Genomic DNA, 20,841 nt, shown 5'->3' with positions numbered 1-20,841 from the left:
ACACAGACACACACACAGGAGGAATGCCATGTGAAGATAAAGACAGAGATTGCGGTGATGCTTCTACAAGGCAACGAATGGCAAAGATTGCCAGCAAACCACTAGAAGCTAAGGAAGAGGCATGGGGCAGATTCTCCCACAGAGCTTACAGAAGGAACCAACCCTACTCACACCTTGATCTTGGACCTCTATCCTCCATAAATGTGAGACAATAAGTTTCTGTTGTTTAAACCAGCTCGTTTATGGTATTTTGCTATGACAGCCCCAGCAAACTAATAGAATGTTATATAAGTCAATGCATAGAGTCTTGAGGTAAATAAATAAGATGAAAGGGGCCAGAGACTTGGCTGGAGGAGGGAAGGGTAGGTGGGGTGACCTTGGCTTATGGTAAACTCTAGTGGGAGAATCACAATGCAGGCCCCTGGGATCCTGGAGCAAAGTCATGCTGTCTTCAGTGGAGAATTATGCACCCTTTGAGAAATAGCTCTTGGCACATTACTGTAACCTGATAGAAGCAGAGTACTTGGCCATAATCATCAAGTGACAATGTGTCTGGAACTGCCCATTATGAGCTGGGTTCTGTCAGACCTCCAAACCATAAAGCCAGGCAGGTCCAGCAGGCATCCATTGTGGTCTGGAAATAGTACATCTAAGGTTGAGCCCTAGTAGGACCAGAGGGCATAACTAACCTGCACGTTTAGGTAGCCCAGACCTGCTTGTCACCCATTACAGTTGGATCAATGTTCTTCTCTGACTTGTGCTTATGGCCATAGAGGAGAATCACTTATGACCAGCTGGAAGAGGAGGAAAAAGCCTGAGCTTGGTTTACAGATAGATTAACTCAGTACATGTGTGTAAGTCAAAATTGACAGCAGCTGCATTTCTCCCACATTCAGCGTTGTCCCTAAAAGAGAGTAAAGAGGGGAAAGTCTTCCCAGTGGAACTACAAGCAGTGTACCTGATCATCTTCTTTGTAGGAAAGGAAAAGTGGCCCAAAGTGGATAGCTTATGGCCTGGTCTGGGGTCAGAAAAGAAAAGGAATAGAGGAACACAGACAAGGAGGTCTGGGGTGGAGGCATGTGGTGGACATGTAGGAGTGGGCATGATGTGTGAAGATTTTTGTATTGCACTTGCACTCACAAGTAAGTGTCCACCATCAACTGTATAACCAAGCAGATCAAATGACTTGGTCTGTGAACCTTAGCCAGCCTTCATCATCAACAACTGATGGCTGGTATGATGGGCTCATAAGTGGAGTGGCCACAGTATCAGAGAGGAAGATATGTGTGGACCCAAGTGCATGGACTTCCACCTACCAAGGCTGATCTAGCTACTGTTGCTTCTGAATGTCCCAACTGTTAACAAAAGAAACCAATTCATCCTGGCACTAGTCCTCAAGGAAACCAATTGACCATTTAATGGCAAGTTGACTACATTGGCCTGCTTCCACCTTGAAAGCGTCAATGATTCCTTCTCACATGGATAAATATCTTTGCTGGTATGGGTTTGCCTTTCCTACCAGCAAAACCTCAGCCAGAATTACTATCTAGGTGTTTATAGAATGCCTGATCCATAGGTATGGAACCCCAAACAGTACAGCATACAATCAGAAGATCCACTTCACATTGAAGAAAGTGTGAGACTGGGACCACAACTAGCAGATATATTTGTTTTATTACATACTACATACTCAGAGGCAGCCATCCTCATGGAACACTAGAATAGCCTATCAGTACCACGGAAGCCCTAGCTTAGAGGAAACATTCTGAAGCGATTGGATGCCATCATTCAGGATGAAGAATATTTATTAAGTCAGTGACTCTTATGTGTTGTTCCGTCTCCAATAAGAATTCAAGGGTCCAGGAACCAAGGAGTAGCAGCAGGGGTGGCCAAATTTACCATCATACCAATGACCCATGGGGGGATGTTATATGCCTTGTCCCTGCAGCTTTGGGTTCTGCAGGTTGGAGGATTGCTAAAGAGGTGAACCCTTGTCATGGGTCACAGCAAGTGTACCATTGAAATACAACTTGCAGATGCTGTCAGGGCACATTAGGTTCATTGTGCCCAGAGACAACGGGCAAGGAAAGGAGTCACTACGCTTACAGGGGCAAGTGACTTTGACCAGCAGGAAGATGCAGCTCTGCTTTTACACAATAGTGGCAGGAAAGAAGACACACGGAATCCAGATGTTAGTAACTAAACCTGTCCCTCCAAAATCCATATGTTGAAGCTCTAGCCTCTAGTGTGGCTGTGTCTGGAAATAGGGGTCTCTAAAGAAGTAATTGAGGTTAAATGAGGTCTTAAAGATGGGGTCCTGATCTGACTGGACTCTTATCCTTACAAGAAGAGACACCAGAAAGCTCTGTCTCTTCATGTGCAGGTACCGAGGAAAAGCCATAGGAGTAAACAGCAAGAAGGTGGCTGTCTACAACAAAAGGAAGAGCTCTCATCAGACACTAAACCTGCTGTCATCTTGATCTTGGACTTCCACTCTTCAGAACTGTGAGAAGATAAAAATTTATATTGTTTAAGCCCCCCAGTCTGTGGTATTTTGTTTAAAGCAGCCTGAGCTGACTAACACACTGGGTGATCCACTTGGGTCTCTCCTTGTGCTCCTTTGCCACATTGTAAGTATGAATGGACACATGCAATCACCCTGGCCTGAGATGAGTGATTATCATGAGTTCATAACCCTCAGGAATGAAGGTTTAGGTCACACCACCAGGGAAGCCAGCAAGACCTGGCAAAATCTTGATGAGTCATAGCTGAGCTTGAGGAAAATTTAAAAAAGGGTAGTGGAGCAGGGAGAGGGTGGTATTTGTTCTGACCCCACAGTCAATTGCAAAGATGGGAGCAGTAATTCACCCTGCTAACCTCCCTCTTCTGATTCCCCCTCAGGAAAAAAGGCCCCCTGGAACCATGGGGGAGCTGCTGCCCAAATCTTGTAGAGAAGTAGATTTGTTTGGTGGAAGGGATAGGCTGTGGTGACCATGAGAATAAGCCTTGCAGACCTCCAACTACAGGGAGCACAGATGCCTAAGGGTGCTAGTTGTAAAGCCCACCACCACATTTGCACTGAGGCTCCACTTCCCGTGGGCTGCTCCCAGTCAATGAATGAGTGTTGCAGGTATAGTAAGGAAGGTCCATTCTTGGGAGACACAAGATCCTCTGATGACCGACATTGGCTGGAGGACTCCTAAAATTTCCTCAGATTGTATCATCCTTTAGGATACTTCTACCCAACATTCTATTCCTCTGGCCTCCCTTTAGGGTCAAACTTCCATCATGGTCTGACTGTTCTTCTAGCTTTATCTGGACCCTACCCATTTTTTCCCCTCATAGATATTTCCCCTGAAAAATCCTTGCAAGTTTAATCTTAGTCTTGGCATCTTCTTCACAGAGGACCCAGAATAACACAGTTCCTTTAACCCTTGCTCACACCTCTGTAAATAGATCTTCTATAAAACATCTCTTTAAACATCCCAGCTGACTGTGACATCTGTTTCCTGCTGGGACCTTGACTAATATAGATTGCTGTGGACCATAAATGCTGTAACATTCCGAAGGAGAAAAACCAGTGTTAGTGTGGTAAGAATAAATAGCAAGGAATAAATGTGTTCTGAAATATGGGGTTGATCTGGGGTTAGAGTTTGGTATTTCAGATAGGGGTGTGTGTGTGTGTGTGTGTGTGTGTGTGTGTGTGTATGTACAGCATAAACAAAGGTACTGTGGTAGAAACAAGCAGTTATGGCAGGGTCTGTTCAAGAGCCCACACTGTTTTTCCAAGGAGCTCCACCTGTCCTATGGGAGAAGAGCACTCAGAATGCTCATTTCTCTACGTTCATTGCTTGGAACCTGTGAGGAAGCCTCTACCTTTCCCCCTTTCATCACTTCACTTTGTATATCTTTCTATGTGCACAGATAAGCTCTTGTTAGAGAAGAGCTGAGTCAGTGGCCGTGGGACTCCCTGGAAAGCATATGGAAAAGGGGAAAGGAAAACAGGGAAGAATGAGTATCTTGAAATTCTGGGGTCAGGACATTGGGAGAATTGGGACTGAATAGCCCCATTTCTTAGGATCCCAAGAGGGCCAGCAGTTTCCTTTAGAATTCAGAGGCTGAGGGAAGGTTGATTTCACAAAAGGCACGGAAAACAGAATTCACAGAGAGCCAGGGAATTTACAGATATTCAGACAGAGGCTTCTAGAATTTAAACATCTTTAAGCCAAACTTTCTTACTGAGCCGGTGAAAACTATTTTGTTTATGTATTCATTCATTCAGCACACATTTACAGAGCACCTACCAAGTGCCAGGAACTGTTTTAGGCATTGGGGATGCACTGGTAAGACAAGATGAAAATCCCTATCCTCATGGAGCTTCCATCCTTGTGGGGGAGAGGCAGACAACAAATAAATAAACAAATAAAGCAGTAAAACAAATAGCATGTCAGAGGGTGGTAAGTGCTGTGGAGCAAAGCAAACCAGAAAGAGGAATAGACAGTGCATGGGTCTGTCTGGGGCAGCCAGGGAAGACCCTACAGACAAGGCAACATAGAACAGAGACTTAAAGGAGGGGAAGGTTCAATCCGCAATGGGTTCCATGGGGAGTGGTTCATGCAGTGGAAAGAGCAAGCGCGAAGGCCTGGAAGCAGGGGTGTGATTGGTCTCATTAACATCTGTCTACTCCATGCATCTCCATGCTTGTCTACCTGCCCATAGATAAACTGTTAATTCCAGTCTTCAAGTTCTAGGAGTTTGAATTTCTAGACTATGTTGAAGTTATCTAATTGTAGGATCTAAGAGGCACCAGTGGTATAACAAAAAATTATTTCTCATTATGGCATCAGACATGAAGTCCATTATCTCATGATCTGCATCAGGTTCAGAAGCAGATAAGGCTCCTCAAGTGTGTCTCCAGAGATGCCCTTTCTCTTGGCCCAGGACTTTGAACTACTAAAAACAGGTAGCACCCTGGCTTTTAGAACTGGAAAAATTGAGTCCTGGTTCACTTACAGGCTGCATGGCCCTGAATAGTTACTTAACTTCTCCGAGCTTCTGTTTCTTTATCTATAGATAGAGATAATAACAGCTATGACACAAATCAGGGAGGAAATCAAATAAGACTGTGTATTATAAAGTGTTTATTTATGGATAGTTGGCTTTTATATAGCACAGATACACTAACTAAACTATTAGTCTATTTCTTTATACTTTAGTTATTATTATCTAGTTATTATTTGTACATAAACCATGTAAAAAATATTGGCTTAAAACAACAATCATTTATTTGCTCGTGGTTCTGAAATATGGACTGGGCTTAGCTGGGGGTTACTTTTGTGGTTGCAGTCATCCAGCAGCTCGATGGAGGCTGGATGTCCCAAGACAGATTCACTCACATGCCTGGTCTCATTCACATGCCCCCAGCTAGGGCTTTTGGCTGGGGTTTCTGGTTCTCCTTTACATGGTCTCTCCCTTCCTGGCAGGATAATCAGTTTTTCTTTTACATGGTGACAGTCGCTTTTCAAGAGGACGAGGATAGCAGCTGTTTTGAGGCCAGGGCTCAGAAGTCACACAATATCACTTTTGCCACATTTGATTGGCCAAAGCAAATTACAGAACCAGCTGAGATGCAAGGGGTGGAGAGATAGGTTTCCCATTGCAATGGAGAGAGCTGCAGAGTCACATTGCATGGGTGGAAGAAATGGGCCATCTGTAGAAACAGTATATGACAGTCTATCCCCTGGCCTCAGCAAATCACTCCCTGGCATGTGCAAAATACACTCACGCTTCCCAAGGCCCCCCAAAGTTTTATCTCATTATGACATCAAGCTGGATAATAGTTTATTCACCATTATATGATGATCTGTACCAGGTTATCACGTAGGTAAGACTTCTCAAATATGGCTTTTCAGATGCAGCTTCTCTCTTTTAAAATATTATTTATTTATTAATTTTTAGCTTTTCTTTTTTTTAACATCTTTATTGGAGTATAATTGCTTTACAATGGTGTGCTAGCTTTCTGCTGTATAACAAAGTGAATCGGCTATACATATACATACATCCCCATATCTCCTCCCTCTTGCATCTCCCTCCCACCCTCCCTATCCCACCCCTCTAGGTGGACACAAAGCACCAAGCTTCTCTTGATATAGAGACCTTCACCTTCAACTCTTCAACTTAAAAGGTAAGTATTCTATCCCTTCACCCCTAAAACACAGTAATGAGAAAGGAACTGGATAGACACTACAGCCACTCTTATTTAAAGTGGATAGGATGGGAACCACAAAGCAGTCACTAGTTTACAGAAATTATGAAGTCCAGCTGGTCACATGTTGGTTTCCCCTATAAGGGTCAGAAAATGTTCCTTGATTAGGACCCGATTCTGCTCTCTCAGAGGGATACCTAGCCAATTGTTCTCTGTGGCTCTTCCCTCTGGGCCCTTAGCTCCAACCTCTGAGATGTATTTTCTTTCACATAGGAAATTATGCATGTCTGTAGCTAAGTAGCCTTCTCAGTCTGATTCCTGCTTGCAGAAAGTGGAGGTTCAGTGGCCTCTTTTCATTTTGAATGATCTCTTTCACTTTTAGTTGAACCTTGTAATGCTTTCATTGATAAAGCTCTCAAAACTTTTGTGCATTTACTAGGAATATTATCGGGATTAACTTTATGCCCTCAAAACTTTATCTATAATTTTTTTTTGAGACAGACCCCTCTCTTTGAGCATATCAAGCTGCTGTGGGACAATGCCCTCAAGATTCTCAGAAGTCCTTTTATCTAGTTGAGAGGGTCTCCTAGGCACTTCCTTTCAGAGGTCTTACAAGCATACCCCTGATTTGATCTTTATACTGAGGTCACTTTTTATCTGAGAATTTTTGCCTGGCTGGAGATACTAGGGATGAAAAACAGTTTGATTTTTTCTAAACCAGGAATTTCTGGGCTCTCTACATTTCTCCTAAAATATGCTTGAATACTGAACACATTCTCTTTTGGCTTATCTCTCTTGGTGGTATCTTACCATATACAACTGGAAGCATCTAGTTGATGCCTTCAACATTGTGTCTAGAAATTTCCTTAGCTAAATCCATAAGTTCATTAGGTACTTTATATCTTTTAAGTTACTGCAGGCAACATTTTTGCCAATGATTCTGCTACTACATAACATAGATTGTCCTTTTCCCAACTCCTAGTAACAATTTCCTTACTATATTTTTAGCATACACTAAAAGATTGTTCACCATTTCTCCAGCCTCTGCTGACAATCTATTCACTGCTTTCCCAGCTCCTATCCTCTGGTTTGTCACAAAGCCAATACCACATGTTTTAGATTTTTGTTATGGCAGTACTCCCCTTCTAGATAAGAATTGCATTAGCAGTTATCTAACGCTGTACAACAAATAACTCCACGTTTTTGTGGTTTCAAACAAGAACCATTTATTTGCTCACTCTTCTGTGGTTCAGTAATTTGGGCAGGCTTAGCTTGGATGGTTTATCTCTGTCCCGCATGATGTTGGCTGGGTTCAGTCATATGCTTATTATACTCAGTTGTCAGTTCATCTGGGAGCTGGCTGATGGAGATGGCCTCGTGCACATCTTCCAGTTGGCTGGGGCTATCCACAGGGGCACCTCTATTCTTTTCTGTGTGGCCTCTCCAGCAGAAAGTCTGGACTTTCTACAGGGTACAGGGTAGTGGCGGCATTTCAAGAGAGCAAGCCTCAGTGTGCAAGCACTTATAAATCCCTGGCTTGCATTACATTTGCTGATGTCCCATTGGCCAAAGAAAGTAACTTGGCCAAGTTCATAGTCAATGTGAGGATGAACTAAGAAAAGGAATAGGAGGCATGATCCACTGAGGGGCCACTAACGTAACAATATACCACACTTGATGTGTTCATTGATCAGCTCTTGCTGACATCCAGAAGTGGTAGAGAATTCGAATGCTTACCCTTATCTTGATCTTGTATTCCTCTTCTTCCAGTCACATAGGAGGATGACAGTTTTTTCCCTGTCCTTCCTTATAGTGAGGTCATGAGACCAGTGGGTCATGTGGGCTGTGCGTGGACTTATGTTATTTCCAGGTAGGGAATTTAATTTCTGGGGTGAACACCTCTGGCCTTGCCATTCCTCCTGTACTGTATGAACCCTGAAGTGTCTGCTGAGAGTATTGTGGTTTCTGTTGGCCTAGGTAGGCAACTGACTATATGCAGCAGAGCCCCCTACCTTTACCTCTACACTTTGTACCTGTACAATGAGGTAGCAATGAACTTTCACCCTTTTAAACCACTGAGATTTGGGGGTTGCTGGTTACTATGACATAGTCTAGCCTATCCTGATGGATACAGAAGCCTCAGTCCCTCTGTGCTCTGTGGCCAATTCTAGCTCCCTCCCTAGGTATTTTTTGTTGTGACTTACACAGCAAGAAAAGGAGGATATGGATAAAAAAAATAAGCATCTAATGGAGAAGATGGAAAAAAGGGGAAGGAAAAAAATCACTGGGCCAATGAGGAGCCCATTGTTTATTCACCAAGCATTTATGAAGTACCTCCTCTGTACTGGGTTCTGTACACTGCCTGGGCGATGCAATGATGGATGAGACACATGACCTTGAGGAGGACACGGGCTACCAGGGGAGGCTGACACACAAACAATGAACCACACTTGAGAACCATTAGTGCCACCAAGTGGTGGGACTGATTTTCTATTTTCCTCTGTAATTGGCTAATGGTCCCTGCAGTCAGTTTCCATAGAGAAATGCCAGTCTTGGTGCCTGGAGTGGCAGCCTCATTGCTGTAAGTGTGTGGTCAGCCTCCCAGGGTGACATCACTGAAGGCCAGCACTCATCTGGATTCATAAGGTCTGTGATTTGTTTAAAAATCAGTCTCATTACTTTATAACCACATATCAGATTCAATCCTTACAGATGACAAGTAATACATGGACAGAACAAAGTTGTTCCGAGGGCTGCAGCTTGCAATTTTGTGGCAGGAATGGTGACTGAAATAGGGAGGTACCTTTGAGCATTCAGTGCCTGCTCAGAGCTGAGGGCCTTGGGAAGTTGGTAGACAGCATTCACGACAAAGCTTTGAAACTCTGACATCGCAAAGCCACAGTATAGTAAGGGAAACCCATGAAATATTAACTTCTAACTAGCGTTGGTTCATGCATATTGAAGGCGGATCTGCCTTGGAATGTCTGGGACCAGCCAGGCTGAGCTGTACAGGGCTGCTTGGGAGGGCAGCACAAGGATGAATTTTACTCTACTTACAAGGTGAGTTATAAAGAAAGTTTTCTTCCCTCTAACTCTATTTTATTCTGAGCCCACATCCTGCCAGGCCAATGGAAAATCCAATCTTAGCCACAATTGGGGCTCCTTTCCCCCGGCTCTATGCCTTCCTTGAGGTGTGAGTCATAGAATCTTAAAAAGTGCGGACTATTTGCCGGGCACCCTCTGGTCTTTAGTTCAAATGACACTGTCCAATTTTCAAGCCCACACAGTCCCTTGAAGCTTGGCTGCCTCTGTGCAAGCTGGCACATACAGCCTTTGCTGAGGCCCATGCTTAGTTCTTGGGCTAAGCCCATGCTTAGCCCAAGCTACATCTTCTAGTCACCTAGATGCAGCCTACAGAGGCATTGCTCTCTGAGGTCCTGACACCTCCTATGCGCATGCAAGGGAGCAGTATATAGACCCTTCCTACTCCCAGAACTCCCATAACTCTCTGTGTCTTGTAATCTTTCCAACCTTCTCTAAGGTCTGCCTGTGTCATGTTACTGTCTCCTGTCCCAATCCCAAGCTCTGGTACTAGTCCTCTTTTCAGACAACTCTTTTTTTTGGTCTTTTGGTCTCTGAGATCACATGATTTTTAACAATAAATATCTTTTAACCCTATTTTTTGGGCAAAAGAAGCACAGTTTCTAGGACTCAAAGCCTTACATACCCTCTTGAGAGGAAGAAGAGGAGGTGGGTAGCACCTCTCATTCTTTTTGATTTTTCTACAGTAATAAGACCAAAGTGCTATCTATCTATCTATCAATCTATCTATCTATCTATCTTTCTCCATCCATATAGGCATTGAACCTAGAATGGTGGTAAAGAGGGGAGTCAGAGAAGAAGGAAGGGCTGTAGACAAGATGGTCAGAAATTTAACAGGGTGTAGAGTGGTCACCATGGAAGATGAAGAATTATAATACTTCCAAGAACATGGGGTATCCAACAGGGCACTCCATTCATGGGCAGCTTGATGGTGGTCTCTGACCAGCTGGGACAGGCTTATATAGAATCCAATTGGAGCCAGACTTGCAGAATGAGGGTCTAGGAGGAATCTTCTACTACTGACGAGATGCATAAAGGCGTCATTCTATTTAATGGCCTTTGACAAATACTTACCTAGGGCCTACCCTATGCCAGGCAATGTACAAGGCACAGGGGTAAGCAGAAGGAACCTGCAATGTGGTGATGTCAAAGAACATAGGGCACCAACAGCACAATATCTATGGCAGTGGGCAGCTCTTGGAGTGAGCTCATGTCTGGCTGGCTACAGGGGAATCTGCCAGGAGGAAACAAAGGCAACAAAACAGGCCTCCCTGGTCAGTTTCTCAAAGAGCCTAAAAGAGTGTTTCTCTAAAGACCCTTCAAATATGATCATCATTGTCTTAAAGATAACTTTTCTTATCCATGTTTCTTCACCTTTTAATCTGTTGTGATAAAAAAATTGCTACTCTCCTCCCCTTCCACAAAGGAAATGTCTTATAGCCGTGAGGTTGGGCTCTTCTCTCCTGGTTCTGCTGAAACTGGAGAATGGAGAGAGAGGGGAGTGTGTGTCGCCCCCAGACCCCTCAACACCCTTGTCACATTCAGACTCAGATGGAGGGGTCTGGGGTGGGGGTATACCCTGTGCCTGCAGCACACCCCCAGGAAGGCCCACTCTGCATTGTGGCCTCTTGGGCCCTCCCTCGGTCACTCAGCCAGGCCACTCCTTGCTCCTCATTTTGTAGATCCTGGCTTTTTAGATCCAGGTGTGGGTTTCATCTTTTTCATAAGGCTTTTGTCTTTAGACTCTATATCACTGCTTTTTCTTTTTCTACCTGCTTCTGAGGTACCAGCCTCTTGAGTATTTAACAAGGATCCCTTCCACCAGGAACAGTTTTTCTTCTTTTTCTTCTTCTCATTTTCCTCTTCCTCCTCCATCTCTTCCTCTTGCTCCTGTTCTTCTTCATCCTTTTCCTCTTCCTCCTTCTCCTCTTCATCTTCCTTTTCCAGGGAAGGTCTCCAGTTTCCTAACATTCTTGACCACTGAGGAACTCAGGTCCGGAACCAGCCCAGAGTGGAGAAGTAAGGATTTATCGATACTTACGTACAATAGATTGCTATGAAAGGCTATATTTAACCCCACTTCATATTACTACGATTAACTGGTTTACATGACTTTAGAAAGGGTATAAAGTAGAGTCATGCATAGATAATCAGATTTTATACCATTGACACTCTGAAAATCAGATTTAGGCTTCATGCATTTGACTCAGAGCTCCTTTCTTTTTTTTTTTTTGAGTTTGAAGAACTGGTTCATGATCCCATTTGGATAAACTTCTGCTTGTTAATTTCTCTCAGTGCCTGACTACTCCAAGGCATTTGGGCAGTTATTGAGACAATCTCCATTTTTGAGTCTGAATTCCAAATAAGGGACCACTACAGTTTTGACCAGTGATAGTAAATGTCAGTGAGAGCAAGAGACTCCCTGCTTTGTTGTAGGGTAGATAGAGATGTCTCCTCTTCTAGCCCAGAGCCTTGGTCCATGTGAGGATACCTTATGACAACAGTTGGATTAGAGCCCCCTTAATCAACATGATCAGTGTCCATAAGCAGGGACAGAGCCTTTGGCCTTTTTCTTGGGGAAAGAAGATCTTAGGCTACTTTCCAGGATAATTTCCAGTTTCCAGGATAGTTTCTAGACTCTACTTCTCAGGTCCCTAAAAAAACGTAGCCAGAAGTGGAAGCTGTGTCACTGGAACCCAGATTCCAGGCACAGAGTTAGGTCATACCCCTGCCTTCTCTTCTTCTTCCAGGGAAATTCTCTATTCTCATTTGATAGAGGTTTGCAAATGGCTGTGTTTCAGGGGAAGCCTTGCAATTACCTGCCTCATTCACTGTTCTATTTATGTGTCATTTTGGGGGGTTAATTTATTTCAGAGAAATAAAACCCAAGCTTTCTGGTGCCAACCTCAGAGCTGGTTCCCAATTATGGGGTTGGCCAGGATGAAGCAGGAAAGAGGCCTCCCTGGTTCCAGCTAAGATTGCAGAGATGGAAGATCAGAAACCCTCATCCTAGGGCAGATCTAAAAATAAAGTGGGATCTCTTCTGTAGCCTTCAAAATTTCAGAGACCACTCCGTGAGGAGCAGCTAAAAGGTGAGACTCTATTTGGGGTAAGGTAGGTCTGGTGAACACACAGATCATTGAGCTACATCCAGTCTTCCTCTGGGCATTTTGCTTTTGTCACTTCTATATTCATACCAGTACCAGGAAATCATAATTGGTTCAGATCTGTCTTTGTCCAACTCAATCTCATGTGCTGGAGTTGGTTGGTTACACTGTCATGGAAACATGGGATTATACCTAATTCTAATGTATTCGACTGAGTGTAGAGGTAGACACCTTGAGCTTCTCTATCAGAGATCAAGGGAGCAGATGTATGGTTCTAGTTCTGGTCTGACTTCTGGCTTGTTGCTTATTTCTCCATGGTATTCACTGTATAAGCCCCCCCTTATTTTTCCCTTGTTGGATGACTTTCGCTCCTTTGTAAGCTCTTACGCTAAATGTTAGAGGGTGCGTGGCTGCTCTTACCTTGCAGTAATCAATACTTTTCTTTACCTAGCACATAGTAGGTATTTAATAATGTTCATGGCTCTGGTAACATCTATTCTACAACAAAACAGCAAGTTTCTAGCTATCTCCGTTATTCCCACTTTCCTTGGGGATCTAGGTGCAAAAATGGAGATTGGCCCAATAACTCACCAAATAGAAATAAAAAATTTAAAAGTGACAAACTCTTTAGATTACTGTCTCTTTTCAGATTTTCTGACAGACAAGGATATCCCATGTCCCTTCCAAAAAGGGTGACACTGATCCAGAAAAACAGTGAGTGTGGTAATGCAGAATCTGACCAGATTCATCGCATTGATTTGAGCACTTATTTCTGGTTAAAAAACTGTCTTGAAATTCACTTCCTTGGATCACTCCACTCCCTCCTTAAGTTACCCGTGTTCCTTTGTTCTCTTGGATTGCTGTTTCCATGCCATATTAATGCAGATGTCTGATCACGACAACTCTCCCCAGCTCAAACCTTGGGAGTTCAGCCTCTCGGGAAACTAGGTTCTCCCCGTGGGAAGCTCCAGCAGGAGAAGTGATGGAATAAGCAGCCTGAGACTCTTGACTCAAAAAAGATGATTACTTATGAATCTCATCCAACTGCTCTATCCCGGTCTCTCACTGTCACCAATAATTAAGAGCTGACAATACAGCTATTTTCAATGAGAATTTTCACTAGGGAAATTCAAAGTTCTTTAGAAATACCATTTGAAGATCTATCTTAACACCCTGGTAGGGAAGGTTCATAAATCCACTAGATGCTTGAATATAAAATCACTTGAAAAAGTATTAGAAAGGGACAAAGTTGTTACAGTGGAAAAAGCATAGGGTTTAGAGGCAGAATTTTCCCTCCTGGTCCTCCCAAACATTAGCTGTATTATGTTGAACAAGTCACTTAAACTCTTGGATTCTTCATTTCCTCTGCTGTAAAAAATGGAGATAATAAGATACCCACTATTTAGTGAGCACCTACTATTAATTAGCTGTAAAATGGAGATAATTAATAGCTACAACTTAGTGAACCCCCCTCCCGCCATGATATGTTACATTTTGTTATCTGTATCTCACTTTAACCTGCAAAATATTTGAACAAATTCTGTCTTGAACACAAATTCAAGAGAATAACATAAAAATCAGGGTAAAGGTAGGAAAATATTAGAGGCAGAGGTAAGACTGCACTCAGGATACATTTGGAAGCATCAGTTGCTCGGCCTCTTATCCCTTAATCCCTCTGCCACTTCCCTCCAGGCTGCCCCTGCTCACTGTCCTCTCTCCTTGGTCTGGCCACCATCCTTGGAAGCAGAGATGCAGAAATGGTCAATGCATAGGTCAGTTTTGGCATTACAACCGGATCTTTGAAATATGTAACTGAGATAATCATTTGAGAGAAAAGAGCTGCTTGGGGTTGAAAATCAAAGTCCTGCAGGATTCAGAGCACAGGGTTTCTGGAAAGAACACATGGAGAGTCCCACCGTTCCAGCCTCCAAGACGGAGCCTCCATAGGCCAAGTAGCTGAAGCAGTCATGGAGGTGAGATCCCGGGAGCATCTCCGCTGAGGCCACTGGCCGAACAGAGCTCTGAGAGGGTGTGAGTGGTGGTGAAAAAGCAGCAAGGATGAAGGTGCACCAGGAGATGCCATCCAGACAGCTGGTGACCAGGGCTGGGGGCAACCCTGACCCTCTCCACCTGTCATGGACTGGTTGTATGTCCCCCCAAAATTCATCTGTTGAAGGCCTAATCCCTAATTCGATGGCATTTGGAGCTGGGGTCTGTGGGGGGTAATTAGGTTTATTTACTTATTCATTTTTATAAATTTATTTATTTATTTTATTTTTGGCTGCATTGGGTCTTTGTTGCTGCGCGCAGGCTTTCTCTAGTTGCAGTGAGCAGGGGCTGCTCTTCTTTGTGGTGCTAGGGCTTCTCATTGCGGTGGCTTCTCTTGTTACGGAGCACAGGCTTTAGGCATGTGGGCTTCAGTAGTTGCGGTTGCAGGCTCTAGAGCTCAGGCTCAGTAGTTGTGGTACGTGGGCTTAGTTGCTCTGCAGCATGTGGGATCTTCTCGGACCAGGGGTCGAGCCCATGTCCCCTGAATTGGCATGCAGATTCTTAACCACTGCGCCACCAGGGAGGGCCCCAGGGTAACAATGTTTAAATTAGATCATGAAGGTGGAGCTCCCATGATGGGTGTCTTTTTTTCGTTTTTCTTTTTTGGCTGTGCCATGTGTCTTGTGGGATCTTAGTTCTCCAACCAGGGATCGAACCCGGGCCCATGTCACTGAAAGCACCGAGTCCTAACCACTGGACCACCAGGGAATTCCTGGGAGTAGTGTCTTTATGAGAAGAAGAGAGACCAAAGCTCTCTCTCTCCCTGTTCTCACAAAGAAGAGGTCACATGAGGATGCTGCAAGATGGTTCTATCTAGAAACCAGTACGAGGGCCCTCACCAGGAACTGAATCTGCCAGCACCTTGATCTTGGACTTCCCAGACTCTAGAACTGTGAGGAATAAATGTCTCTTGTTTTAGGCCCCCAGCCTATGATATTTTGCTATAGTAACCTGAGCTGACCAAGACACTGTCCCCAGCACCCCAGAACATCGGCACACCAGTGAAACAAGCAGAGGAGGGAAAATACATCCAGTGGGCTGGAAAATACTGAATTGACTAGAAGCAAATTTTCACTAGTCAGCACGACAGAGACTTGGGTTTGAAAGTGAGTCACGTTATGGAAATTTAAGAACATTCCATATGTGTATACCGGCTTTTGTGGCCTGAGAAAGTCATTCTTGCTTTTTGTGAGGTGTTGCCACCTGGTTTCTGATAACGATGTGTGCTAGAATTAGCTAAGGCATCTGTTTTCTGAGCCACCATGCCTCTTTGGGGATCATGCCCTCCATCAACTATGTTTAAGAATGGAGAACAGTCTTAGAGGAAAACATAGGCAGAACACTCTATGACATAAATCACAGCAAGACCCTTTCTGACCCACCTCCTACAGTAATGGAAATAAAAACAAAAATAAACAAATGGGACCTAATGAAACTTCAAAGCTTTTGCACAGCAAAGGAAACCATAAACAAGACCAAAAGACAACCCTCAGAATGGGAGAAAATATTTGCAAATGAAGCAACTGACAAAGGATTAATCTCCAAAATTTACAAGCAGCTCTTGCAGCTCAATAACAAAAAAACAAACAATCCAATCCAAAAATGGGCAGAATACCTAAATACACATTTCTCCAAAGAAGATATACAGACTGCCAACAAACACATGAAAGAATGCTCAACATCATTAATCATTAGAGAAATGCAAATCAAAACTACAATGAGATATCATCTCACACCAGTCAGAAAGGCCATCATCAAAAAATCTAGAAACGATAAATGCTGGAGAGGGTGTGGAGAACAGGGAACACTCTTGCACTGCTGGTGGGAATGTGAATTGGTTCAGCCACTATGGAGAACAGTATGGAGGTTCCTTAAAAAACTACAAATAGAACTACCATATGACCCAGCAATCCCACTAGTGGGCATATACCCTGAGAAAACCAAAATTCAAAAAGAGTCATGTACCAAAATGTTCATTGCAGATCTATTTACAATAGCCCAGAGAAGGAAACAACCTAAGTGTCCATCATTGGATGAATGGGTAAAGAAGATGTGGCACATATATACAATGGAATATTACTCAGCCATATAAAGAAACGAAATTGAGTTATTTGTAATGAGGTGGATAGACCTAGAGTCTGTCATACAGAGTGAAGTAAGTCAGAAAGAAAAAGACAAATACCATATGCTAACACATATATATGGAATTTAAGAAAAAAACGTCATGAAGAACCTAGGGGTAAGACAGGAATAAAGACACAGACCTACTAGAGAATGGACTTGAGGATATGGGGAGGGGGAAAGGTAAGCTGGGGCAAAGTGAGAGAGTGGCATGGACATATATACACTACCAATCATAAAATAGTTGGCTAGTGGGAAGCAGCCGCATAGAACAGGGATATTAGCTCGGTGCTTTGTGACCACCTAGAGGGGTGAGATAGGAAGGGTGGGAGGGAGGGAGACGCAAGAGGGAAGAGATATGGGAACATATGTATATGTATAAGTGATTCACTTTGTTATAAAGCAGAAACTAACATACCATTGTAAAGCAATTATACTCCAATAAAGACGTAAAACAAACAAACACAAAAAAACCCAAACACCTCAATTAAAAAATGTGCAGGACATATATACAATGGAACATTACTCAGCCATAAAAAGGAACAAAATTGAGGTTTTTGTAGTGAGGTAGATGGACCTAGAGTCTGTCATACAGAGTGAAGTAAATCAGAAAGAGAAAAACAAATACCGTATGCTAGCGCATATATATGGAATCTAAAAAAATCACACTGATGAACCTAGTGGCAGGGCAGGAATAAAAACGCTGATGTAGAGAACAGACTTGAGGACATGGTGGGGAAGGGGAAGCTGGGACAAAGTGAGAGAGTAGCATTGACATATATACACTACCAAATGTAAAATGGATGGCTAGTGGGAAGCTGCTGCATAGCACAGGGAGGTCAAGTTGATGCTTTGTGATGACCTAGAGGGGTGGTATAGGGAGGGTGGGAGGAAGGCTCAAGAGGGAGGGGATATGGGGATATATGTATACATATAACTGATTCACTTTGTTGTACAGCAGAAACTAACACAATATTGTAAAGCAATTATACTCCAATAAAGATGTGAAAAAAATGTGCAAAAAAAAAAAAAAGAATTGAGAACAGGAATATTTGGGACTTGATCCTCCATCACTCTCGACTGCAGGACCTGAGGGGGCTGTCCCAGGCCCTTTCTGCTGTGGGGCTGCCCCGGCATGCTGGCAGGAGAGGTGGGGACCCTGCCTGAATAGCTCCTCCTCAGCTGCACCCAGGTCTCTGCTTCTTTTGGATCTATTGTCCTGTTGCCTAGGGGCTGGGGGAGGGGAGGGAGGGCAGGCTGCAGGCTCAGCGTCTGGATATTCACCAGCTTGACAGTCTCCTCCCACCATGCACTCCCATCCTCCAGCCTGCAGAAGAATCAGCTGGTCAGAACAGGGTAGTCTGGCACTTTATCAGTAATTTCGAAATTTATTATTTGTAGCATAAACTTTATGCCATGATCCTTTTAGGGCTGTGGCATTTGATACGGACATGCTAGTTGAGACTTAAAAATGATCGTCTCCTCTGTTCTCTGTGCTATGAGACTCAGTAGTCGACTCTGAAGCTCAGAAGCTGAGCCCCTGACACTTTTTGTTCCTTTTTGGTTTTTTTTTTCTGCTGGAACAATGTTTCCCAGAAATAGCAAAGGAATGCTTGTCATATGATTTGAATGGAGAATAGCTGAAGTCATGCAGAATAGTATTTGGACACAGATGCATATCATAGGTTATCAGTGATTTTTAAAGGTAAGACACAAAGTTGTGTTTAAGATTCTCATGGCCAATGTGAAGAGGAAAATCATCTCAGGATTAATAATGTTCAAAGATTTTTTAAAAATTTCTTTGGAGTAGCACAACTTTTTCTGATTTGAATGCCATAAAATTTACAAAACAAAAATAGACCCACAGACATAGAAAACAAACTCATGGTTACCAAGGGGGAAAGAGGGGTGAGGGATAAATTAGGAGTTTGTGATGAACCGATATACACTACTGTGTATATAAAACAGATAAACAACAAGGTCCTACTGTATAGCACAGGGAACTATATTCACTATCTTGTAATAACATATAATGGTAAAAAAATCTGAAAAAGAATATACATACATAACTGAAAATCACTTTGATGTACACCCGAAACTAACACAACATTGTAAATCAACTATACTTCAACAAAAAAATTCTACCAGGGATGTCCATAAAAATATACAATGATGAAGCTGACAGCATTCATGGAATCCTGACAATGGGGACAGCATCAACTTTTTTACAGCCACTACTTATGACATCTTCCCAGTGTGCCAATGACATAGTGAAGTGTAAACCCTGAAATAATTAGATAATAAGTTAAAGCAACAGTATTCAAGGGCTTGATTCTGGTGATCTTAGTTGACCCCAGAATAAATTTAAGAATACTCAGAGCACTTTTTTCTCAAAATGCAGTCCATGAACCATCTGTACCAGTATCATATGGTATGTTATAAAAATGTAGGTTTCTGGGTCCCCCTCTCACCAATAGAATCAGATCCTTTGGGGATAAGACCCAGGGCTCTCTACTTCCAATAAGACTCCTAGGTGATCCTTATGTACACTTAGATGACCTAGAACAGGGGTGCCTCGCCGATTTTGTGCCATAGGCCCCTTGGCTCTCAGGTGAAGCCTATAAACCAGAATGATGTTTTTAAATGCAGGGAATCAAATATACATGATTACAAATGAAACTGATTATATTGAAAAGCAATCATCAAAATATTAAGCAAAAATAATTTTGTGATAAATAATGACTGAGTTTCATCATTCATGTGTTAAATAACAGACCTAGTACCAGATCTAATAACCACAATAATTTTCAAGACATGATGAGTATAAATGATATTTAGAGATACTTACAGCCCCTGTAACATGATATGATATGACTGTCTGTGATTTCTTTCTTTCTTTTTCTTTTTTTAAACATCTTTATTGGAGTATAATTGCTTTACAATGGTGTGTTAGTTTCTGCTGTATAACAAAGTGAATCAGCTATACATAAACATATATCCCCATATCTCCTCCCTCTTGCGTCTCCTTCCCACACTCCCTATCCCACTCCTCTAGGTGGTCACAAAGCACCGAGCTGATCTCCCTGTGCTATGCGGCTGCTTCCCACTAGCTATCTATTTTACATTTGGTAGTGTATATATGTCCATGCCACTCTCTCACTTCGTCCCAGCTTACCCTTCCCACTCCCTGTGTCCTCAAGTCCATTCTCTACATCTGTGTCTTTTTTCCCATCCTGTCCCTAGGTTCTTCAAAACCATTTCTGTTTTTACATTCCATATATATGTGTTAGCATGCGGTATTTCTTCTCCTCTTTCTGACTTGCTTCACTCTGCATGACAATCTCTAGGTCTATCCACCTCATTACAAATAACTAAATTTCATTTTTTATGGTAGAGTAATATTCCATTGTATATATGTGCCACATCTTCTTTAGCCATTCATCTGTCGATGGACACTTAGGTTGCTTCCATGTCCTGGCGCTTGTAAATAGAGCTGCAATGAACATTGTGGTGCATGACTCTTTTTGAATTATGGTTTCCTCAGAGTATATGCCCAGTAGTGGGATTGCTAGGTCGTATGGTAGTTCTATTTTAAGTTTTTTAAGGAAGCTCCGTGCTGTTCGCCATAGTGGCTGTATCAATTTACATTCCCACCAACAGTGTAAGAGTGTTCCCTGTTCTCCACACTCTCTCCAGCATTTATTGTTTGTAGATTTTTTGATGATAGCCATTCTGACCGGTGTGAGGTGATACCTCATTGTAGTTTTGATTTACATTTCTATAATGATTAGTGACATTGAGCATTCTTTCATGTGTTTATTGGCAATCTGTATATCTTCTTTGGAGAAATGTCTATTTAGGTCTTCTGCCCATTTTTGGATTGGGTTGTTTGTTGGGTTGATTTTGATATTGAGCTGCATGAACTGCCTGCATACTTTGGAGTTTAATCCTTTGTCAGTTGCTTCGTGTGCAAATATTTTGTCCCATTCTGAGGGTTCTCTTTTCATCTTGTTTATGGTTCCCCCTGCTGTGCAAAAGCTTTTAACTTTCATTAGGTCCCATTTGTTTACTTTTATTTCCATTTCTCTAAGAGGTGGATCAAAAAGGATCCTGCTGTGATGTATGTCATAAAGTGTTCTGCCTATGTTTTTGTTCTGCCTATGTTTTCCGCTAAGAGTTTTATAGTGTCTGGCCTTACATTTAGGTCTTTAATCCATTTAGAGTTTATTTTTGTGTACGGTGTTAAGGAGTGTTCTA

The 20,841-nt window shown here is 42.8% G+C and overlaps 1 long non-coding RNA gene across 1 annotated transcript in view; it reads left to right on the top strand.

Annotated features, from left to right (window-relative positions):
* Window positions 1–6,184, top strand: part of LOC116755653 — a 52,695-nt gene extending 46,511 nt beyond the window's left edge. Inside the window, exons 3-4 of the long non-coding RNA XR_004350416.1 lie at window positions 2,384–2,505; window positions 6,119–6,184. This is a non-coding gene — a long non-coding RNA (uncharacterized LOC116755653). The remainder of the gene's footprint in view (window positions 1–2,383; window positions 2,506–6,118) is intronic.
* Window positions 6,185–20,841: the final 14,657 nt, after the last annotated feature.

The sequence above is a fragment of the Phocoena sinus genome, chromosome 6 (assembly GCF_008692025.1).
Source record: "Phocoena sinus isolate mPhoSin1 chromosome 6, mPhoSin1.pri, whole genome shotgun sequence".
NCBI lineage: Eukaryota > Metazoa > Chordata > Mammalia > Artiodactyla > Phocoenidae > Phocoena > Phocoena sinus.
The sequence above is the reverse complement of the archived record's forward strand: the minus strand, read 5'-3'. Positions and strand labels throughout refer to the sequence as shown.